Here is a 12349-nt window from a genome sequence, read left to right as displayed (position 1 = left end):
ACCCTGGCCACTGCCACCCGACACTGATCCTCGGACTGCGCCCGAACCAACCAGTCGTCCAGGTACGGATGGACCAGGAGACCTTCCCGGCGCAGCTGCGCCGCCACCACGACCATTACCTTCGGGAATGTACGGGGGCCGTCGCGAGCCCAAACGGGAGCGCTGGAAAATGATAATGCCGTCCTAGAATGCAGAACCGGAGAAAGCGTTGGAACGACGGCAGAATGCCTATGTGAAGATATGCCTCCGAGAGGTCCAGGGAGGCTAGGACCTCGCCGGGCCATACCGCGGCGATGACTGAACGAATCGTCTCCAGTTCAAAGTGAGGAACGCGAAAACAGCGGTTTACCCCTTAGAGATCCAGAATTGGTCCGGACGTGCCGTCTTTCTTTGGGACGATGAAGTAAATGGAGTAACGCCCCTTGCCGTGTTGGCTGACCGGGCCGGGGGAAATAGCTCCCAAGCTTTCCAAGCGTTGGATGGTGTCTAGCACCGCCGCCTTCTTTTTGGGGCCTTGCAGGGTGAGACAAGGAACTTGTCCACTGGGGTGCGAGCCAAATCTAACGCGTAGCCGTGTCTTATCACATTGAGGACCCACCGGTCCGTCGTTACACCGGCCCATCTCCAGTAAAAATGACAGCAACCGCGCCCCGACGTTGGGGACGGCGAGCTGAGGCCGCGGTGGGAGGTGGGCCGACCAGCTTTCATTGCAAAGACTTGGCCCCTGTGATCGCCCAGGCTTCCCCTTGTCTTCCGAAACGCTTCCCCCGAAAGGAACTGCCGCTGCCACTGCGGGGTACAGACGGAGGAAGACCTATACGATTGTCGGAGGCGCCTCGCTGACCCTGGCGAGATCATAGCTCTGGCGGCCGCCCGGAGCAAGTCATACAAAGCATCTGCGGCGATCCGCCTGCCGCGCCTTCTCCTCCGACCGATCCGCGATGGCCTGGAACACCCGAGCCCCCCGGAACCCAACACGCAGCGCACGCGACTACAAATCAAGGCAGACACCTGAAAACACTTGCTCCAGCTGGAGTTCCCTCCTCCTATCCTGGATATCCGTGAGAGCGGTCGCTCCTGTAACCGGGACCGTTGACCTTTCAGGTACCGCCGACACCGCTGCATCCACCCTGGGAACCCGAAGAAGCTCCAGGGTATCTTCTGGCAATGGATACAACTTGTCCACAACTTGTCCATGGCTTTACTCACTTTCAGGTCCAGCTCCGGGGAATCCCCTTCCCGGAAAATATATCCGCAGCTGAACAGAGGAACGGGAAGGCCACCGCTGGGCCGGAGAGCTGGAAAAGACCGGATCCAGCCTGGCTCCCGGTCTAGACTCCACCTGTGGGACTAGTCTGGGGTCATCTCCATCCACTGCTGTACCAGTGCTGGTACCTGGCAGGCCTGACCCCTCTACCTCCGGCTCATCAGCGCCCCCCCAGCCGGGGCTGCGTCCGGGGCTGTGTCCTCCGAACAGGAGGACCCGGAGTCCTTCTCCTGCGGTCTGCTCCGCACCGGGCACTTCTGCTTTGGAGGGTCGGAGGGCTCCTGAGTCCGTCTCCTGCGGTCTGCCCCGCACCGGGCACTTCTGCTTTGGAGGGTCGGAGGGCTCCTGAGTCCGTCTCCTGCGGTCTGCCCCGCACCGGACATTACTGCTTTGGAGGATTGGCGGGCTTCCCAGATCCTTTTCCAGCTTTCCCCCTCTGCTGCCTAGATCTTTTGCCCTTCAGGACCGTCCGTAAAAGGAACGCGAAAACCGAAGAAAGAAGGCCTCCGAAACAGAGGAGGCCCCCTCCGCACTGACCTCAACCAGAGAAGCAGCCCCTCCACCCCGGGGGCTCGCTGCTGCGGGAAAAACGCCGGAGGGAGACCTCCATTTGCTAAGACCTGTCTCGTGGTCTGGACAAAACTGCAGCTAAAATGGCCGCCGTTCCCGCGCACAGCGCGAACGGAACAGCAGCGCTATCCCTGCCTGCTCGTTGCAGGGTGGCCCCGACGCTGGCCGAAAACAAGGTACCCCGACCTGACTCTGACCGCCCCTATACAGGCGTGCGCGGCAGGAGGCTCCACGTGGCATCCCCCACGCGACCGGCAAGTGCCCAGGGATCTCCGCTAAAATCAACCCCCCCCCCCACGGAACGAAGCCGCGAAGGACGGAGAGCCGGCATCCCCTACGCGACCGGCAGGAGCCCAGAAGGGATCTCCACTAAAGTCAACCCCCCCCGGAACGAAGCCGCGAAGGACGGAGAGCCGGCGAGGCGAGGAAGCCGCAAAACAAAACAGACCTTTTTTTTTTTTTTTTTTTTTTTTTTACTACTTGCGATTGCCGCTTGGACGCTGTCCCTGGTCCTGACCTGCCTGCTCCAGCGGGGGTGAGTGAACCGGGCTCCCCGGTGTCACCCCCGACGCTGCTGCCAGCAAGGGCCGGGTCCTCGACCCTCAGCAGTGGCCTCTACCAGGGGGGGATGGTCCCCTCAGAACCTCCCAACCCCCCTGGGAGGCTCTCAGGACGAGGGAGTCTTCTTTCTTCAGATGAACAAAGGCCAAAACTAAATTCTTCTTTACTTAGAAGAAAAAAATTGCCAAGAACCAAAATAAAGAAGGAAAAATTCCAGAAAACCTCACTAACTACCAGAATCAGTGCAGGCAGAGGCTGTGACCGGACCTGCACCATCTACTGGAGACAAAGACTGAGGGGCTGTGACTGACACAGGGGCATATATGGCTCCGCCCACAAGTTTTAGTCTGTCTCCATCTACTGGTGCGGAGTCACAACACAGGTGTCCTGGACTGATCCTGGTACGTACAGGGAATGAGAGTTTTGAACCCACGGTTGCTTTAACATGTTCATGGCCTTTTTTTTTTTTTTTTTTGTTATCTTCTGTAATTATTGACTCTGGGGGTTTCTCCACCCTTGGCCAGCAGCCAGCAGACTGGTAATTTGGCACTGGAGCAGAAAATTTCCTTCCTCTCTGGTTTATGAATGTGGCAGGGCAAAGCTTAAATTGCACTATTTATTTATTTATTTATTTATTTATTTATTTATTTGAAGCTTTTATATACCGAGGTTTAGCACATGCCTTCACCCCGGTTTACATTGAAACGAAACAATGATACATAGAACAATTTGAGAAACAAAAGTATATGCAAATAGCATATGGAGTAGGTTGTAACAGGAAATAACTAAAAATAACTTAAGTCAAATAACGAAAATGAAAATAGAAACGAAAAACGAGGAAGGTATATACAAACTCGTGCTCTGAATACAAGAAAGTATGAATGGGAAAAGAAGGAAAAAAGGGGGGGATGGGGTAGGCAATGGAAGGAGGAAGGGGTAGGTATGGAGAAGAGAAGAGGGGAGAAGGATGGGAGGCTTAAGGCATCACAATTGTGGATTGCTTAAATTATCAATGAAAGTCTGGCTGAAGATCCAGGTTTTCAGTTCTTTTTTGAATGATTTGTGTTCGATGATAGTGGTGAGGTAGCATGGTAGGGCGTTCCAGAGTTTTGGCCCCGCTATGGAGAGAGCTCTATCAATTTCCTAGTCAGATCCTGAAGGATAATTGGTTTGTATCCTCAAATTAAGAGCATTTTGAGATTGCAGCGTATGAGTGTGGAAGAGTATGGAAGCCTTGCGTTCTGAGTCGCACCTCCTCTGTTGGAAAGGGCCCGCAGACCACCTGCTTTTTTGGGCAGTGCTGGTTTTATTCTAAGGAAACATCTGGCCAGGAAAGGAGCGAGCCTGCTATTGCTCGTGTAGGGCCCAGCATTACCTGGGTGGAGCACTGGGTTGCAGGTGATACGCATTTGCAGGCGCTGCGTGCGGGTTCTGTACTTGCTTTCGGTTGGTTGAACTCCGTAGTACCGGTCAGAGAATGCTGAGTACAAAGAGTATTTTACATTTTTTGGGCCCGACAGTATCTTCCTGCTCCTTTGTGCTTCCAGCTCAGTCATGACCAGGGCTGCTGTCTGCCGCCATGAGCCTTGATTCGCAACCACCTGGGGATTTTTCTCCTAATCTCTATCCCAGTCCCTGCATCGAAGGTTCTCTTCTGGGTGCTGCGCACCATGCGTCACACGCCAGGACTCCTAGGACCCTGTGATCGTGAGCCTCGTGTCTGGCCAGCAGGTCTCTGGGTTCCTTCAGGTTTCATGTGAGTCCTGGTCCTGCTGAGGACTGGATTCAGGACTACAGAAAAGTAAAGCTGCAATACCAGTACATATTTATTTCTTTAGACATTTTATATACCGTCATTCCATGAATAGATCACATTCATAATTATAACGCAACAGACAAAGATTGGTTTTTGAGGTGGTATTCATAGGCAGGCAGTATCTGTCAAGTGAAATTTTTCTAGTACATAAGGCCAAGTGTAATTAAATCGAAATGATAGTTTTCACATCTTAGTCAGTGGGTTGTTTTGAGAATCTTTCATTCTCTCATTTGATTTATTCTTCATGATTCAATTATTATCCTTTGTGCTTGACTTTGTGGCTCTATATAGTCTGATGTTTTTAAGTTAAATTATATGCATTTTTGAATAGCTATGTTTATAATTCGCATTTAAATCTTTCTATCCTGGTAAAATCCGTAACGTCTCGCAAAGAATTCCAGAGCTTTGGACCCGATATGAAAAACACGCGATCTCTTATTTGCTTCAGATGTGTGCTCCATATTGTGGGAATAGTCAATTTATTTTGAGATCTTAGTGTTCGCTGAGAGTTGTATGGTTGTAGTGTCTCCCCCTAATAAGCTGGTGTTATTGGAATGAATGATGATAAATATTATCATTAGTACTTTATAATACATTCTGGATTGTACTGGTAACAAATGCAGTGACATCAGCGAGGGAGTAATGAGATCATACTTCCTAGATCCTATTAATAGTCTTGCTTCAGCATTTTGTAATTGTTGCAGTGGTTTTAGGTGATTTGCTGGAAGACCTAGTAGTAAGGAGTTACAGTAGTCAAGATTTGAGAAGATTAGAGTTTGCAATACAGTACGGAAGTCCTGAAAAGTGAATGGTTTCAATCGATGTACTATATACAACTTGGCGTAACCTGTCTTAATTTACTGATGTGCATTTTCACTGTGAGGTTCTCATCTATCTGTTCTCCTGAATTCCCCTACTTGATTTGAGGGATTCATTTGAAAGTTACCTGGGTTTAGGGCAGGTGGTTTCACTATTGATGAGTTTCTACTCAGCCATATGATTTCAGTCTTTTTAGGGTTTAGTGTTGAAGGTAGAGAGTATCAAAGCTGTATTTTCAAATGATCTGGTGAATGCAATGTGAAACTGTATGTCGTTATTCCTAGATTCCTCAGTAATTTACACATCTGTGTAAATGTTGAATAGTGTTTCTGAGAGGGTTGAGCCTTGAGGGACACCTGTGTCACACTGGAAACTATCAGATACATGGGTGCTCCGTTTGACTTGGACTGTTCTGTTAGATAGAAATGAAGCGAACCATCTGAGAAACCCTGCCGTCAATCCCAATGTTTCTCATTTGATTGTATAACAAGTTATGGTCCACAGTGTCAAAGGCGGCCGTTAAGTCAATTAGCACAAGACAGTAAGATTCATCTGCATCAAGTCCATTAATGAGGAGTAATGTCTCTGTTGAATGATGTTTCCTAAATCAAATTGATTTGGGGGGAGAATATTTTAATCTTCGAGGTGATTTGCTCAAAGATGACACTCAGACGGTCACAAAACTGGCAGACAGCAATGTCATACTACAACCATTTCAGATGTACCATCCTCCCTCAACGTCCCATAATAGACTCGTTGTTACATTTACGCAAATGTGTGTTTAACATATCATATTATCTTGTTCTTTAAAGGTCAAAGTTTATATTGTATCTGTTATTCAAAAGCTACATGGTGTTATTACTGTTAACTGTTCTAAGCTGTAACATGTTGTTTTACCTGTAAACCGGAGTGAAGGCAGCTAGCTATACTTCGGTATATAAAAGACTTTAAATAAATTTGCAAGTTGGGATAATGCTGCTTTCTCAAGAACTTTTGCTAGAAAAACCAAATTGGATATTGGGCAATAGTTGTCCCAATCATCAGTTCTACCATTCTTATTTTTTAGCATCGGCTTTATCACCATTTGTTTTAATCCATGTGGAATAATTCCTTCTGATAGTGAATGAATAAGGTTGTGATTGTCGGCATGATAACTCCGTGTACTTGTTTCAAGGAATGGGCTGGAATTGGGTCATGTGGGTGAATGGCAGGATTAATTTTAGTAATGATTTGACTAATTTCTAGCTTCGATTCTCTATCAAATGTTGACCACTTAACCATGCCCTTTGGGTCTTCAGGTGCTTTTGTTGAGAACAGATAGGGAATTGTGCTTTCAACTTATTTATTTCTGTCGAAGAATGAGGTGACTTATTCATTGCAAGAGGCCTTTGTGAAGTTGTAGTTTCTCAAGATGGAAGAAGTTGGGTCTTTAATTAAATGTTTAACAACCTCAAAGAGCGGTTTAGAATTGAATATAATCCTGGGAATCTGTTTAGCGTCATCTTTTTTTGCTTTTTTTGGTTAGTGTATGATATTTTGTAAGGAAAGATTTTAATTTTCCTAGGGATTCAGCAGATGGGCATTTCCACCATTGTTTCTCTAATTTTCTAAGGCTCCGTTTAGTGCTTTTTAATTCCTCATTGTACCAGGACTACTTATGTTTGGGGTTATTCTTTTCTTTGTTAATAGTTTTTGTCTGGGCAGGACTCAGGTTTTCAGCTATGTCATTGACCATCTTATCCCACAAACCAAATGCTGATGTGGAGTTGGTTTGATTTAGTTCTTGGAGCTTATTTTCGTTTGCTTCAGCAAGTACTTCCTTCTTTCTTTCTTCTGAAGATAATAAAAATGCATGCTTATTATCTATACTATTATGGATTTAGTTGGTTGGTGATGGCTATTTCCGCTTTTATTAATTGGTGATCAGACCAGGGCAATATCGTGTGTGAAGTATTGATTAGGCAATTACTGGTATTAGCGAATATTGGGTCTAAAGTAACTAACATAATCGCATTTATTTAATATGCATAGGTCTTTCGGGGACCGGCAGTAAGCACGGCTGTGTAATTCCAGCTGGCTACCCTGGCCTGGGGTCACCATGGAGGCCACGGTCTACACTGCCCAGCGGGGAGGAAGCAGTTGCTAGTGATACCCTTAAAACATGAGTATAGCTGAAACCACACAGAGAGGGTGTGGGGAAAATTGGGATAAAATTGAGAGCATGCTTTTCTATTCTTAAAAAGTGTCTGTTTCCTGGGTCAGTGAGGGCTAGAGATGCTGCCAAGGCTGCATTCACAGGACCGGAGTTTGGGCAAATGGTGCCCTAGGTGAAAAGTGCCCCCTCCCACCCCGGCCTCTCTTCGGCTGTGGTGGGATGGGATCTGCTACGGCCATGCCACCATGAGGTGGGTGATGCTGCCAGTGCGCAGCACGTCCCCAAACTCATGCCATCCCGGGCAACCACCCAGCTTGCCCACCCCAAAATCTGACCTTTTGTGTTAACAGCCTTGGGGGTGGGGGGAGTCCCAGTTCCCTGTACGTACCCAGATCAGTCCAGATTCCTGGGTTTTGCCTCCCTGCCAGCAGATGGAGACAGAGAGTCTCACTGTCACTGTACATAACCCAGTGTGCCACCTGCAGTCCCTCAGTATTTCTCGGTCTCCAGCAGATGGTGCAAAACCTGCAGTCTGGAGAGAGAGAGAAAAAAAGATTAAAAGACAAAATTTCTGGATCCTCCCAGGGGATTGTGAGGTCCTGGTGGGGCCATTCCCCCTGGTTTGAGGCGGACAAGCAAGGGGGTTGGTGACCCTTCTGATAGCTTGGTCCGGAGGTCCGTGGGGTGGACAATCTGGTGGTCCAGATCCCTCATCCCCCATGAGACAGCGGTGGAACCTGCTGGCAGTTCTGCACTGCAAGCCCAGTGGAGCAGGAAAGTCTTCCTTTTATACTGTTTGTCCTGGGCTGGGTCGCTAAAGTTCGGTGAAAGGAGACTGATATTGCCAGTGGTTTGGCTCTTTTCTGATCTGTCATGCAGCCTGCACTCCTGGAACCGTAACCTCTGCACCAAAGGGAAAGTATTGGTTTCTATGGATCTTTATTTGTTCTCAGAGAGTAAAAAAAAAAAAGAGAGAACAAGGAACGAGTTAGAGGAATCTGTGCAGCAGCGAGGTACCAGGGTGGGGGAAACTACCTCAGCAGCTCAGGGAGCTCAGCGATGAGGTTTTTCAGCATCTTCTCTGCCTGCAGAGGATACCGGGGGTTGGCTCTGGGGCGCTGAGGGACTGTTCCCCTGCTTGCAGTTGAGGTGCTGCTGCAGGTGCGGGGAGAAACAGTATATGCATGCAGCCAAAGCGGCATGGCGTTTGGGGGTCTGCATAGAGCATGACTGCACTGGTAGAGCAAGCCTTGCGGGTGATGGGGTCTAGCGCTGAGGCCTTCCCTGTCAGCGCGGAAACGGTGGCCATTTTTTATTCCCTAGCAGCATCTGCGGGAGAGGAAAGGGAATCCCCTCCTCAACTGTCGCTGGTAGTGCCCTGTCCCGCAGAGAGGCACTGAGGAGGAGACCTGTTCTCGTAGAGGTCTTCTGCCGGTTTTAATTTGCTTATATTCAAAGCGTGTTTAGTGGGATGCTGGCTCTTGGCCCCAGTCTCTATGGATTCTCATCCGGTCAAGAGGCCTAAGCTGTTGAGAAGCTCTTCAGGCCAATGATTTTCAATGCCAGATGTTAACGGATGCCTAAATGCACTGAAGTTGCAGGCAGGCTTTGCTTAGCTGTGAAGTAGGCCGCAGTAGCGGTTCTTTTCCCTCGTGCATAGGCGTGTGCACATTCTCGTCGCGTGGCGGTTGCATGCGCAGAGACCTGTGTGCATAAGGCTGTGACCTAGACTTGAGCGTGTATTTGCACACATCCTAGAGGGGTGTGCATGTATGCCTGGATGGCATTGGTGTGTGCACACGAGGCCACCTAGAGCTGAAATTCAGGAGAGCTAGGTGCCAGAGTCGAACAGGCTCAAGCGCCTTGCTATCTGTGAGGCTTGCCATTTACTAGCAATTCAGTCCTCACTCTCTCTCCATTTATATCAGAGCTGTTAAGAAGCTCAAGTGATTTGACTACTACGGCTTTGCCCATGTTGGAACAACCCTTCTGCCTATGATGTCTCTGGAGGGGAGTGGAGTGTAAAGTTAGGCAATGGTCAGTTCTCCTCCTCCCTTGATTCCAAGGGCAGAAGCTTTCCTGAGAGAGAGAGGTTGGGGAGAGCAAGTTTGGACCTATGGGCTCTGGTTATAGATTTATCATCCTCCTGGATGAAATGTTTCCAGGGCCTGCAGACCTTTCTGCAGGGGTGCCTAGCAATGGCGAAGCAACTTATTATGTAGGGATCAAGTGATCAGGCCTCATTTTTGTCAGTTACAGTGGGCAAAAGCTGCAGGGAGGCTGTCCTGGTAATGTTCAAGGGGGTGTAGATCATGAGACATTGGAGGATTCTAATGGGGAATTAACTTTCTCACCTCTAGAAGAGGGAGAAATTGCATATGACTGAGAGCTGCTTCGGACTCCGCTCAGATTTTGTTTTTCACAGAGATGTCTTGCTGAGTTTGTTGGCTCAGACCCTGAACATGCTTAGTGTGGCTGGAGGTCAATTTTAAGTTAAATATCCTGTGTCTTTTCCTCACGTATCCAATTCAAGAGATATTGGCGTTAAAGAAAGTAAATGCGGCTTTCAAAGTTCCCCGTTTCCGCATGGAAACTCTGAGGTCCAACTTTGAACTCCATCATAGCAGCAGTACAGAATGGAGACTTCTTGGCATCTCTCGCTTGATAGAGGCATATCAGGTCATAGCACCACAGATTCTGGAGATTCATGGTCCTAAGGGAATATTTTCAGTTTCGAGCCCTTCCCTTCGGCTGGCGACGGCTCCATGTACCTTCACCAAGGTGATGGTGGTGGGGGCAGCTGCATTGCAAAAGGAGGGTGTGTTGGTATATCTGTATTTGGATGACTGGCTCATTCAGGCGAAATCAGATGACCTCTGTCAACAATCAGTACAAAAGGTACTGATGCGCTCGAAGTCACTAGGATGGGTGGTGAACTTAGCAACGAGCCATTTAGTCCTCTTACAAACTCTAGAGTATCTGGAAACTCAGTTTGACCACTGGCGGAGAGAATGTTTCTCCCAGAGAGAGAGTGGTGAAATTGCAGAGTCAGATTAGGGATCTGCTAGAGAGCTTTCAATGCCCAGGGTCTGGGACTATATATAGGTCCTGGGTTCTACCACATCGACATTGGAATTAATGCATTGGGCATTCACATATATATGGCCTCTGCAGGGGTCTCTTCTCTCCAGCTGGAATCTGTTATTGGAAGAGTGTCATCTTCCTCTTCATTATAGGGGGAAGCTTTTTGTGGTGGCTTACTCGCACCAATCTCGAGCATGGTGTGGAATTGGAGATTCTGAATTGGATAATAGTCACCACCGATGCAAGCCTCTCCGGATGGAGGGCGGTGTGGCAAGATCAGTCAGTACAGGGCCAGCGATTGAAACAGGAGGCCTCATGGCCTATCAGTCGATTAGACATGAGAGCAGTGCATTTTGCATTGCTTACCTGTCTGCCAAGGTTACGTGGCCTTCCATGGATCCTATCAGACAACATGACGACTGTGGACTACATCAACTGTCAAGGCAGAACCAAGAATCAGGCAGTGGCTCAAGAGGCCCGGGAGTTGATACTTGGAGTGCCTGGCAGTATCTCACAACACCGGAGTGAACAACATTCAGGCAAATTTTATCAGTCAGAGAAAGTTAGATACCAGGGAATTGGAGCTGTTGGAGGCAGCAATGAGTCTCATTCAAGGAAGATGAGTGTATCTTGACCAAAGAGAACACCAAGGCATTGTGGTTTTACAGCCTCTGAGCAGAATACGGTACAAAGGAATCGGAGCCCTGGTGCTGCCGTGGACTCTAGAGATTCTTCTTTGCCTTAACTTCCGTGGCCTCTGGTGGTCAAGGGATTATGGTGGATAGAGAAACATCTGGGCAACGTGATGCTGGTAGCTCCAGAGTGGCCACATCGACCATGCTTCCCAGATCTGAGCAACATGGCCATAGACTAGCCCCTGAGGTTCGGTTGACTGTTTTCACCAGGGCCCAATATTTTGGGGTTCGGCAGCTCACTTCTGTCTTGTGGATTCACTTCTGAGAGGAGACGACTGAGATGGAGAGGATATTCTGTAGCAGTTATTTCCATTTTATTGCAGGCTAGGCGACCACCTACATCTTTGACATATGTGTGACTTTGGAGGATCTTCGAGTCCTGGTCTGCTGTTGACGGAGTGCAGCTTCAATCCTTTCAGGCTATGGTGTCACATATTTGGCTTTTCTACAGACAGGTTTTGGTCAAGGGACCGGCCTTTACCTCTCTGAGAATCCAGGTAGTGACACTGGGTTGTCTCTGGGGTAAGGTGAATGGTATCCTCTGTCAGCACATCCAGATGTTATACGGTTCCTTCAGGGAGCTAAGATCTTGTGTTCTCAGGTGCAGAACATTTTGATCATCTTGGAATCTGAATCTAGTCCTTAGAGAATTGTATGAGTCTTGGTTTGAACCACTAAAGAGAGCTACCGTTAAGGACTTGACTCTTAAAGTGGTTTTCTTGGTGGCTATTTGTTCAGCCAGGAGAATTTTGGAGCTCCAGGTGCTGTCGTGTCAAGATCCCCTCCTACAGATGTCTGATTTGGGGATATTGTTATGCATGGTGCCTTCTTTTCTGGCTGAAGTAGTCTCGGTGTTCCATCTTAGACAGTAGATTTGGATTCCTTTATGCCTCATGCAGGGGAGCTTAGGCTCTTAGATTGGAGGCATGCATTATTGAGATATCTAAAGGTCACTTATTTCCATAGATTGCATCACCTCTTTGTAGATCGGATCACCTCTTTGTACTGTGGAGTGGTCCAAAGAAGGGAATAAGTCGTCTAAGACTACAATTGTGTGGTGACTGAAGGAAGCAATCGAGTCTACTTACATTTCTAAAGGGTGCCAACTGCTGGGGGGTTTAGAGACACACTTGATGTGTACTTAGGCAACTTCCTAGACTGAGTCACAACCGGTGTCTCCACATGAAATTTGCTGGGTGGCTACTGGGAAGTCGTTGCACATTTTTGCGAGGCATTATCGTTTGGATGTTGGGGCTCCGGCTTCCATGTGCTTTGGTGAGAATGTTCTATGAGCAGAACTCTCTGCGTCCCACCTGAGTTAAGGGGAGCTTAGGCACATCCCAGGAGTCTGGACTGAAATGGGTACGTACAGTGAAAGGAAA

General features: G+C 48.3%; 1 protein-coding gene across 2 annotated transcripts in view; it reads left to right on the top strand.

Annotated features, from left to right (window-relative positions):
• PRPF18 (pre-mRNA processing factor 18) overlaps positions 1-12349 on the top strand; it is a 90616-nt gene that overhangs the window by 52935 nt on the left and 25332 nt on the right. The gene's annotated exons all lie outside the window — the stretch shown is intronic.

Source organism: Rhinatrema bivittatum, chromosome 9 (genome assembly GCF_901001135.1).
Source record: "Rhinatrema bivittatum chromosome 9, aRhiBiv1.1, whole genome shotgun sequence".
Taxonomy (NCBI): Eukaryota; Metazoa; Chordata; class Amphibia; order Gymnophiona; family Rhinatrematidae; genus Rhinatrema; species Rhinatrema bivittatum.
Note: the sequence above shows the minus strand (reverse complement) of the source record. Positions and strands in the feature narration are given on the sequence as shown.